The sequence below is a fragment of the Aegilops tauschii genome, chromosome 6 (assembly GCF_002575655.3).
Source record: "Aegilops tauschii subsp. strangulata cultivar AL8/78 chromosome 6, Aet v6.0, whole genome shotgun sequence".
In the NCBI taxonomy this organism is placed as follows: domain Eukaryota; kingdom Viridiplantae; phylum Streptophyta; class Magnoliopsida; order Poales; family Poaceae; genus Aegilops; species Aegilops tauschii.
In genome coordinates this window covers 16,218,498-16,226,443 of record NC_053040.3, presented here as the reverse complement: position 1 = coordinate 16,226,443, position 7,946 = coordinate 16,218,498, and the positions used below count along the sequence as shown (strand labels likewise).

Here is a 7,946-nt window from a genome sequence, read left to right as displayed (position 1 = left end):
CCACTTGTTTAATCCACTCAGGTGTAACAATAGAAATTGCTAGCAGAGAATGTTTCCTGGAGAGAACATCTGCAACAATGTTTTCTTTCCCTTTTCTATACCCCAGTTGGAAATTGTGTTCCAGTAGTTTGACCATGAGTTTATGCTGAGTGCTGCTAGTGACTTTTTGGTCTGTCATGAATTGTAAGCTCTGGTCATCAGTCCTTATAATGAGCTTATGTCCTAGTAGGTAATGTCTCCAACGTTTAAGAGCTTCTATAATGGCCAGGGCTTCTTTCTCATATGTTGATAAAGTGGTGTTCCTTGCGCATAAGGTGGAGCTATTGTATGTTGATACGTCTCCGTCGTATATATGATTTTTGATTGTTTCATGCCAATATTTTACAACTTTCATATAGTTTGGAAACATCTTATATTATTTTTTTGACTAACATATTGATCTAGTGCCCGGTGTCAGTTCCTGTTTTTTTGCATGTTTTTTGTTTCGCAGAAAGTCCATATCAAACAAAGTACAAGCGCAATAAAATTTTACGGAGAATTATTTTGGAATATATGTGACTTTTGGGAAAGAGAATCAACGCAAGATGGTCCCCGAGTTGGTCACAAGGCACCAGGGCGCGACCAGTGGGGTGGCCGTTCCATGCTGCCTTGTGACTCCCTCGTAAGTCGGTTGACACCCTTCTTTCGCCGCAAGAAAGATAATTTCCCAAGCAAAATCCCCTCAAAATTTCAGCCCAGTCGGAATTACGGATCTCGGGGAATATAAGAAACGATGAAGGGGTCAGAAAATGAACGTGAAACAGAAGAGAAATAGAGAGAGGGAGAGAGAGAGAGAGAGAGAGAGAGAGAGGGTGAGAGAGAGAGAGATCCAATCTCGGAGGGGCTCCTGCCCTCCAGGAACCATGGGGACCAAGGACCAGAGGGGGAATCCTCCTCCCATCTAGGGGGAAGCCAAGGAAGAAGAAGCAGGAGGTGGCTCTCTCCCCTCTTCTCCCGGTGGCGCCGGAACGCCGCCGGGGCAATCATCGTGTGACGGCGATCTACACCAACAACTCAGCCATCTTCATTAACACCTCCATCACCTTCCCTCATCTATATTCACGGTCCACTTGAAGGAAATATGCCCTAGAGGCAATAATAAAGTTGTTATTTATATTTCCTTATATCATGATAAATGTTTATTATTCATGCTAGAATTGTATTAACCGGAAACTTAGTACATGTGTGAATACATAGACAAAACAAAGTGTCCCTAGTATGCCTCTACTTGACTAGCTCGTTAATCAAAGATAGTTATGTTTCCTAACCATAGACATGTGTTGTCATTTGATTAATGGAATCACATCATTAGAGAATGATGTGATGGACAAGACCCATCCATTAGCTTAGCATTATGATCGTTTAGTTTTATTGCTATTGCTTTCTTCATGACTTATACATATTTCTCTGACTATGAGATTATGCAACTCCCGAATACCGGAGGAACACCTTGTGTGCTATCAAACGTCACAACGTAACTGGGTGATCATAAAGATGCTCTGCAGGTGTCTCCGAAGGTGTTTGTTGGGTTGGCATGCATAGATCAGGATTAGAATTTGTCACTCCGTGTATCGGAGAGGTATCTCTGGGCCCTCTCGATAATGCACATCACTATAAGCCTTGCAAGCAATGTGACTAATGAGTTAGTTGTGGGATGATGCATTACAGAACGAGTAAAGAGACTTCTCCAGTAACGAGATTGAACTAGGTATGATGATACCGACAATCGAATCTCGGGCAAGTAACATACCGATGACAAAGGGAATGACGTATGTTGTTATGCGGTTTGACCAATAAAGATCTTTGAAGAATATGTAGGAGCCAATATGAGCATCCAGGTTCCGCTATTGGTTATTGACCGGAGATGTGTCTCGGTCATGTCTACATAGTTCTCGAACCCGTAGGGTCCGCACGCTTAACGTTCGATGACGATTTGTATTATGAGTTATATGTTTTGGTGACCGAAGTTTTTTCAGAGTCCCGGATAAGATCACGGACATGACGAGGAGTCTCGAAATGGTCGAGAGGTAAAGATTCATATATTGGAAGGTTATATACGGACACTGGAATGGTTCCGAAGAGGTTCGGGGATTTATCGGAGTACCGGGAGGCTATCGGAACCCCCCGGGAAAGTTAATGGGCCTAATGGGCCATAGTGGAGGAGAGGGGGCAGGCCGTGGGAGGTGGCGCGTGCCCCCTAGCCCAATCCGAATTGGACAAGGGGAGGGGGCGCGGCCCCCCTTTCCTTCTCCTTCTCCCTCCTTTCCCCTTTCCCCCTGTCCGTTGGAAGGAAAGGGGGGGGGGACGAATCCTACTAGGAACGGAGTCCTAGCAGGACTCCCCCTTATGGCGCGCCACCCCTGGCCGGCCACCTCCTCCCCCCTCCTTTATATACGGGGGCGGGGGGCACCCCAAAGGCACACCAAGATTTCTCTTAGCCGTGTGCGGTGCCCCCCTCCACAGTTTACTCCTCCGGTCATAGCGTCGTAGTGCTTAGGTGAAGCCCTGTGCGGATCACATCACCATCACCATCACCGTCATCACGCCGTCGTGCTGACGCAACTCTTCCTCGACCATCTACTAGATCAAGAGTCACTACAAGAGAAGAGGCCTACTGTGACGAGCCAAAAAATGTCATCGAGTAGCTAATAACGTCACACATTACCCCTGAGTGACGTTTTATGGGCGTCACGAGCATCGTCACAGAATCCCCGTCACAGATTACTCCTAGTGACGCGCGCGCAGAAAAATGTCACTCAAAATGGGATCTTCGGTGACGTTTTCTAGAACGTCAAGAAGTTGCTATTTCTGTGACGGCCGATAGATGTCACATGTTAGGGGCAAGGACGCCGTATTGTACCATATTCAGTGACGGAGCAACGTCACTGACTTTATGCCACGTCAACACCATAGATTATCCCAATACTAGCTTCACTACTTTCATGATTGATGAAGATGATGCCATCAAAATATATTTACTTTATTTCAAATAATTTACAATTGATTATCAAACCCACTATATTGCAAATCCATATCATCATAAGTATTTAATTCACACCACATTATATAAATAAGTTAAGAGCCAACTCACATTATAAATTGAAATGAAAAACAAATCATATTATCTATTCAATCATCTCAGCCGAATCATCCTCTAAATAGAAATAACAATAAAAATAGCACATACTCAAGTTTGACACGACAATAGACAAGACGAAAAGTAATATTTGGATAACTAAAAGAACACATGTGTTGTCCTCATGATTGCAATGTATATGAGTTAGCAACTATCTGTCTATCACGAAAGGATGGCCTTCATGCACAATCAGGTTGACAGATTTGCTTGCTGAGTTGCTTGAGCCTTAAGAGGAAACCAATCAGTTTATCCATCTCCCGTTGCTTCTTTTCACAGGCTTAATTCTTTTCTTGTTGGCTCTTCTTAATACTCCCTCCGTTCCTAAATATAAGGTGTATTATTTTTCCAAAAATTCAAGCTTCTCTAACTTTGACCAAGTTTTTAGACAAAAATACCAATGTCTAGAACACCAAATCATTATCACTAGATTCACCATGAAATATATTTCTATATTTTAAATATTCAATATTGTAAAGCTTTATAGATGTTGCCATAAAGTTGGTCAAACATAGACAATGGTTGACTTTTTGAAAAACTAATACACCTTACATTAAGGAACGGAGGGAGTAGCTTTTAATTCTTCTTGATGCTTCCTCTACATCTCTTCAAATGCTCTATCTTGTGCTTCAAGTCTCTCCGCTAACTCCTCCCGCCACCCATAAATTGACGAAGCAGAACATCGTGTTCCATCTTAATGAGATGAAAAACATAAAGGATAACAAGGTATAAGAGTACCACTAACAAGCTTACAATCTATAAAAAGTATGAATTTGAGTACATTATTAAATGTCAAGGCAAGCATGGAGATGGGCCAATGAAACAATAAACCCAAGAATAACTCATTCTATACTGGCCTATTACTCAAGCATACAAGATAACAATGTGGATTCACTAGCCTATATCATTTTGCTAAAAAGCAAGCAGATACTGGATTTCAAGATTAAAAACCATACATTACCATGTTATTCCCATGCCTTCGTGTTTCAGCAACAACCAACACTCAACAAATCATGTATTTCCTTTTATCTTACGTTGGATGACTGGATTTGGATCAAGAGCTCCTTAGTGCAACTTTCGTTACAAGAATTGAAGATGAAGTCTAATTCACACACACACACACACATTTGTGTTTTCAGTTTCACAGTCATGAATGCACTGTGCACACAAAAGCAAGCAAAAATAAACAACAGTAACACAAAGAGAAACAAGACAAGTACCTGTCAATTGCAACTTTTGCCTCTCTATCCTTCTGTTCAATTCTTTCTTGAGGTGCCTGGGTCAAACAAGTTGAGTAAAACAAGGCAGTGAATCAACACTGACTTATGCAATGCCAGCACTAATTCAAATAGGAACACATGAACAGAGAAATCATCATCTACATTAATTAGGAGAGTTAAAGAGTGGATGGATAGAAAATGTGAATCAATTTTACTCAATTATTTGTGATACGTATAGTGCGAAGTGACACACATGATACAAGCAAGGCGAAATTAAAGCCAATGAATGCACATTGTACATATTATTTAAGATGTAGGTCAACATGACATATTACCATTAATTTGGACATAGTAAGAGCGACCCCCTCTTCATCTCTCAAAACCTATTCCTCTGCATGGGCCTCCTCTTCAGCATCTGGTTCATACTCCGAGTCACTGGGATCGTCGACACCTCGAGCAATTGTGTCGGTTGCGCACTAGAGGAAGTAGGGTATACAAGACTACGAGCTATGCTTTGTATCTTTAAGAGGTTGCTGCTCCGCAGCTTTGCGCTACACAATCCTTACATTCCTTTACTTCAAATACGCCTTGACCTTGCATTTCTGTTTCACAAGATATGCCCTACTTTACCTCTCAACCTCCGGAACTGGTGGCATGATTTTAGTAACTGAAGCTAGAAAAGATGACAGTGAGTGAACCTAATGAATTGCCAAAAGACATACCATCCTATGTTATCAGCAGTAGATAAATGAATTATGCTTCAACTTTTTTGGAAATAAACCTTAAAAGATGCAGCCATTTTACATGTGCAAATGTACTTCCCTGGAGCTTACATTAATATAATAAAGTAGTTAACTTAGGATGCAAACACAGGATGCACTAATGTTTATATAAATAATTGCTAAAGTGAAATTAATGAAAAACATTTAATCTTGCTTGCACTAAGAGTAAGCATATGGACTTGTAACGTAACTGATTACATTGACTTATCTGTTAAAAGTTGGCTTTACATTGGTAGTAGACAAAAAGAAACTAGATTGTGTAAAACACTCGAAAACAGGCAGCACTACCAACAAGTAGTTAGAAATAACAAAAATTATACGATTAGGGAGAAGCAGGAAGCAAGCCAAGAAAAACAAGACCAGAGAAATAACAAAAATTATACGATTACTGTAGCTGCTGGCATAGTTTAGAAAACTAGAAAGTTTACTATACTGTTTCAAAATAAAGGCTTGGTGGATGGTGTTGTATGTTTGTAAAGTAGGAGCAGCGGTTTTACACAGTTGAGTATGTCAGAATATAGACAAAAACTGAAGTTTACCATGTATTAGCTTTTATCAAGTCCTGGGCCTACTGAAAATGCTTGTGGGCTTCAGATTAAGTTTAGTTCTATTTTATCTGGTAGTAGAGGGAAAAGTACATTGGTATAGGGCTATACAATGCAGTCTCAGTTTTTATTCAGTTTTGACAACACTAGTTAAGGACTATTTATGTGGCAGCAGAACCACAAGCAGGCTATAGGATTCAGGTTTTGGCATAGACAAAGTAGTTGCATATAGAAGCTAGTTTATTCGGACATGTGGATACAAGGATACAAGAATGTGTTGCTTCCTGCTTGTACTTAGTTCTCCTTTTATAGTTTAGTTCATGTGTTTATGTTCATCTGATTATGACACCATCCAAAAATCAAGAGGATCTAGTTTTTTCATTACAGCATGGTACAGCCATCAGAGGGTTATCATATAATTTTTTTCTATATGCAAGAGTAGCCATACAAGCACGTGGCTGCAAAAGAAATCTCTCAGCAGTAGCATATATTCAGGTTCTGCCCTTTTAGCATAGCAGGCTGTAGCAAATGCAAAACCATGTTCAATACTGCAGTTTTGCACACACCTATCATAGGATGTCAATACGCAAAGTTTAAAATATTTCAAAAAAGATATAGCTCAGCAGCAGGTTGGACCTAAACCGTCAATTACGACCTTCAGTGAGCAAAAGGTTGTCGCTCCTCCACCATGTCCTGATGCGGACAACCAATCACAGGTCCCTGGGACAGGGGATGGTGGACCGGTGAGCCTAGCAGGATCCACCTGTTAGGGACGGACAGAGAAGAAGTAAGCTCCAAGTTGATAATTTATGTAACTTGTAAAACTGAAACTCTGAATTCCTCTCCAATACAACTCTGGATCTCACCTACTCTCTATCGTCTACCTCACATCGGTGCTTTTCTCACCCAAATCCCTTAAATTTATCTTGGTGATCCCTTAGATCTAGAGCTGGGACACCACAGAGACCTTCCTATGAACTTTTATTTTGGGGAAAGAAAGCAAGAGCCGGAGGTTCAGGCCCTTTAACCATAGCGGGTTGTGGCATCCTAAATAACGAGAAGGGCAGGATGATTAGTGGTATGCATGAACCCTAATCACTGAACATTACGGGCTTGAGGTATTAGGAGGGCGGGATGAGAAAATTACCATGAGCCTTCGCCGTTCGCTGCAATCGGTGGGGAAAGGGAGCAGGGTGCTGGCGGGCAGGGTTGATGCGTGGATCCGAGCTTGGCCGGTGGGGCGGCTTCCTCCATTCCGCCGTCGCCGGTCGCTGCAATCAGGGGGGAATAGAGCGAGGTGCTCATGGGGCTGGTTGATTTGGGGGATCCGAGCTCGGCCGGCGGGGCGGTCTTCCCCGATCTGCCGACGCTGATCGCTGCAGTCGTGGGATATGACAGATGAGAGACGGTTGAATCTGACGAAAAAATGCCGGGTTAGCAGTGGCTTTTAGCAGTGCCTCTTCGCGGGCCAATAAAAGGAGAGATTTTGGCTGGGTCTTTGACGGGTGGGGACAAGGGTGGATGCGACAAATAAATAGGGAAGTGGAGGGAATTTTTTTTTGGTGGCGAGATGGTTTATTTGCAGAAATTAATTTCCACATAATATTATGTAATTCATTTAATTCAAAATAAGTAGCAAATGATTATTAGGAAAAATAAATCTTACATAGACATTTTTTCTGAAGTTAATCTTACATAGACATTATGATGTTGATGTGGTATTTTCCATGTAGTGTTTTTGGAGAATTGTAAATAAAAATGTCAGCAGACTAGATTGAACTCGTGAGCTCGAACCCTGAATGGAACTCTTTTATTTTGGGATGTATAAAACCCTTTTTTAAAGATGTATACAAGTGAGTAGGGCGTTTTGGTGCCCAGGCTCATCTGCACCCGGTTAGAAAAAAATTCGTAAAAAGTTCAAATCAAATTCAAACACACTAATTCAAATCAAGGGTGGATGCGACAAATCAAATGCCAGGTCCCTTGATAACTATATACAATTTTTTGGTCGGACCCAAACACGCTAATCAATCATCCTATAAATTGGGCCTATTGTTCCTCTAATTATCCATGATACACCTTTTTTCTCCCTGCCACTACCTACCATTTTTTTGAGAGAGAAGAGAACCAAACAACGGGAACGTCATATGCATCACCTCACGACCACTTGTAATAACCTTTTTTCCCTACCGCTCTATTTGTATTAGATAAAACAAAATAACTACAT

General features: G+C 41.4%; 1 long non-coding RNA gene across 2 annotated transcripts; it reads right to left on the bottom strand.

Moving 5' to 3' along the window:
* Positions 1-3,101: 3,101 nt before the first annotated feature.
* LOC109785035 (uncharacterized) lies at positions 3,102-7,172 on the bottom strand. 2 transcript variants are annotated; one of them, XR_002237972.4, is made up of 6 exons: positions 6,867-7,172; positions 6,586-6,766; positions 4,728-6,482; positions 4,393-4,448; positions 3,725-3,865; positions 3,102-3,496 (listed from the first exon to the last, which is right to left on the bottom strand). It is a non-coding gene; the product is annotated as an uncharacterized lncRNA (long non-coding RNA). The 2 variants fall into 2 exon arrangements; XR_005759058.3 differs by lacking the exon at positions 6,586-6,766.
* Between the last annotated feature and the right edge of the window lie 774 nt (positions 7,173-7,946).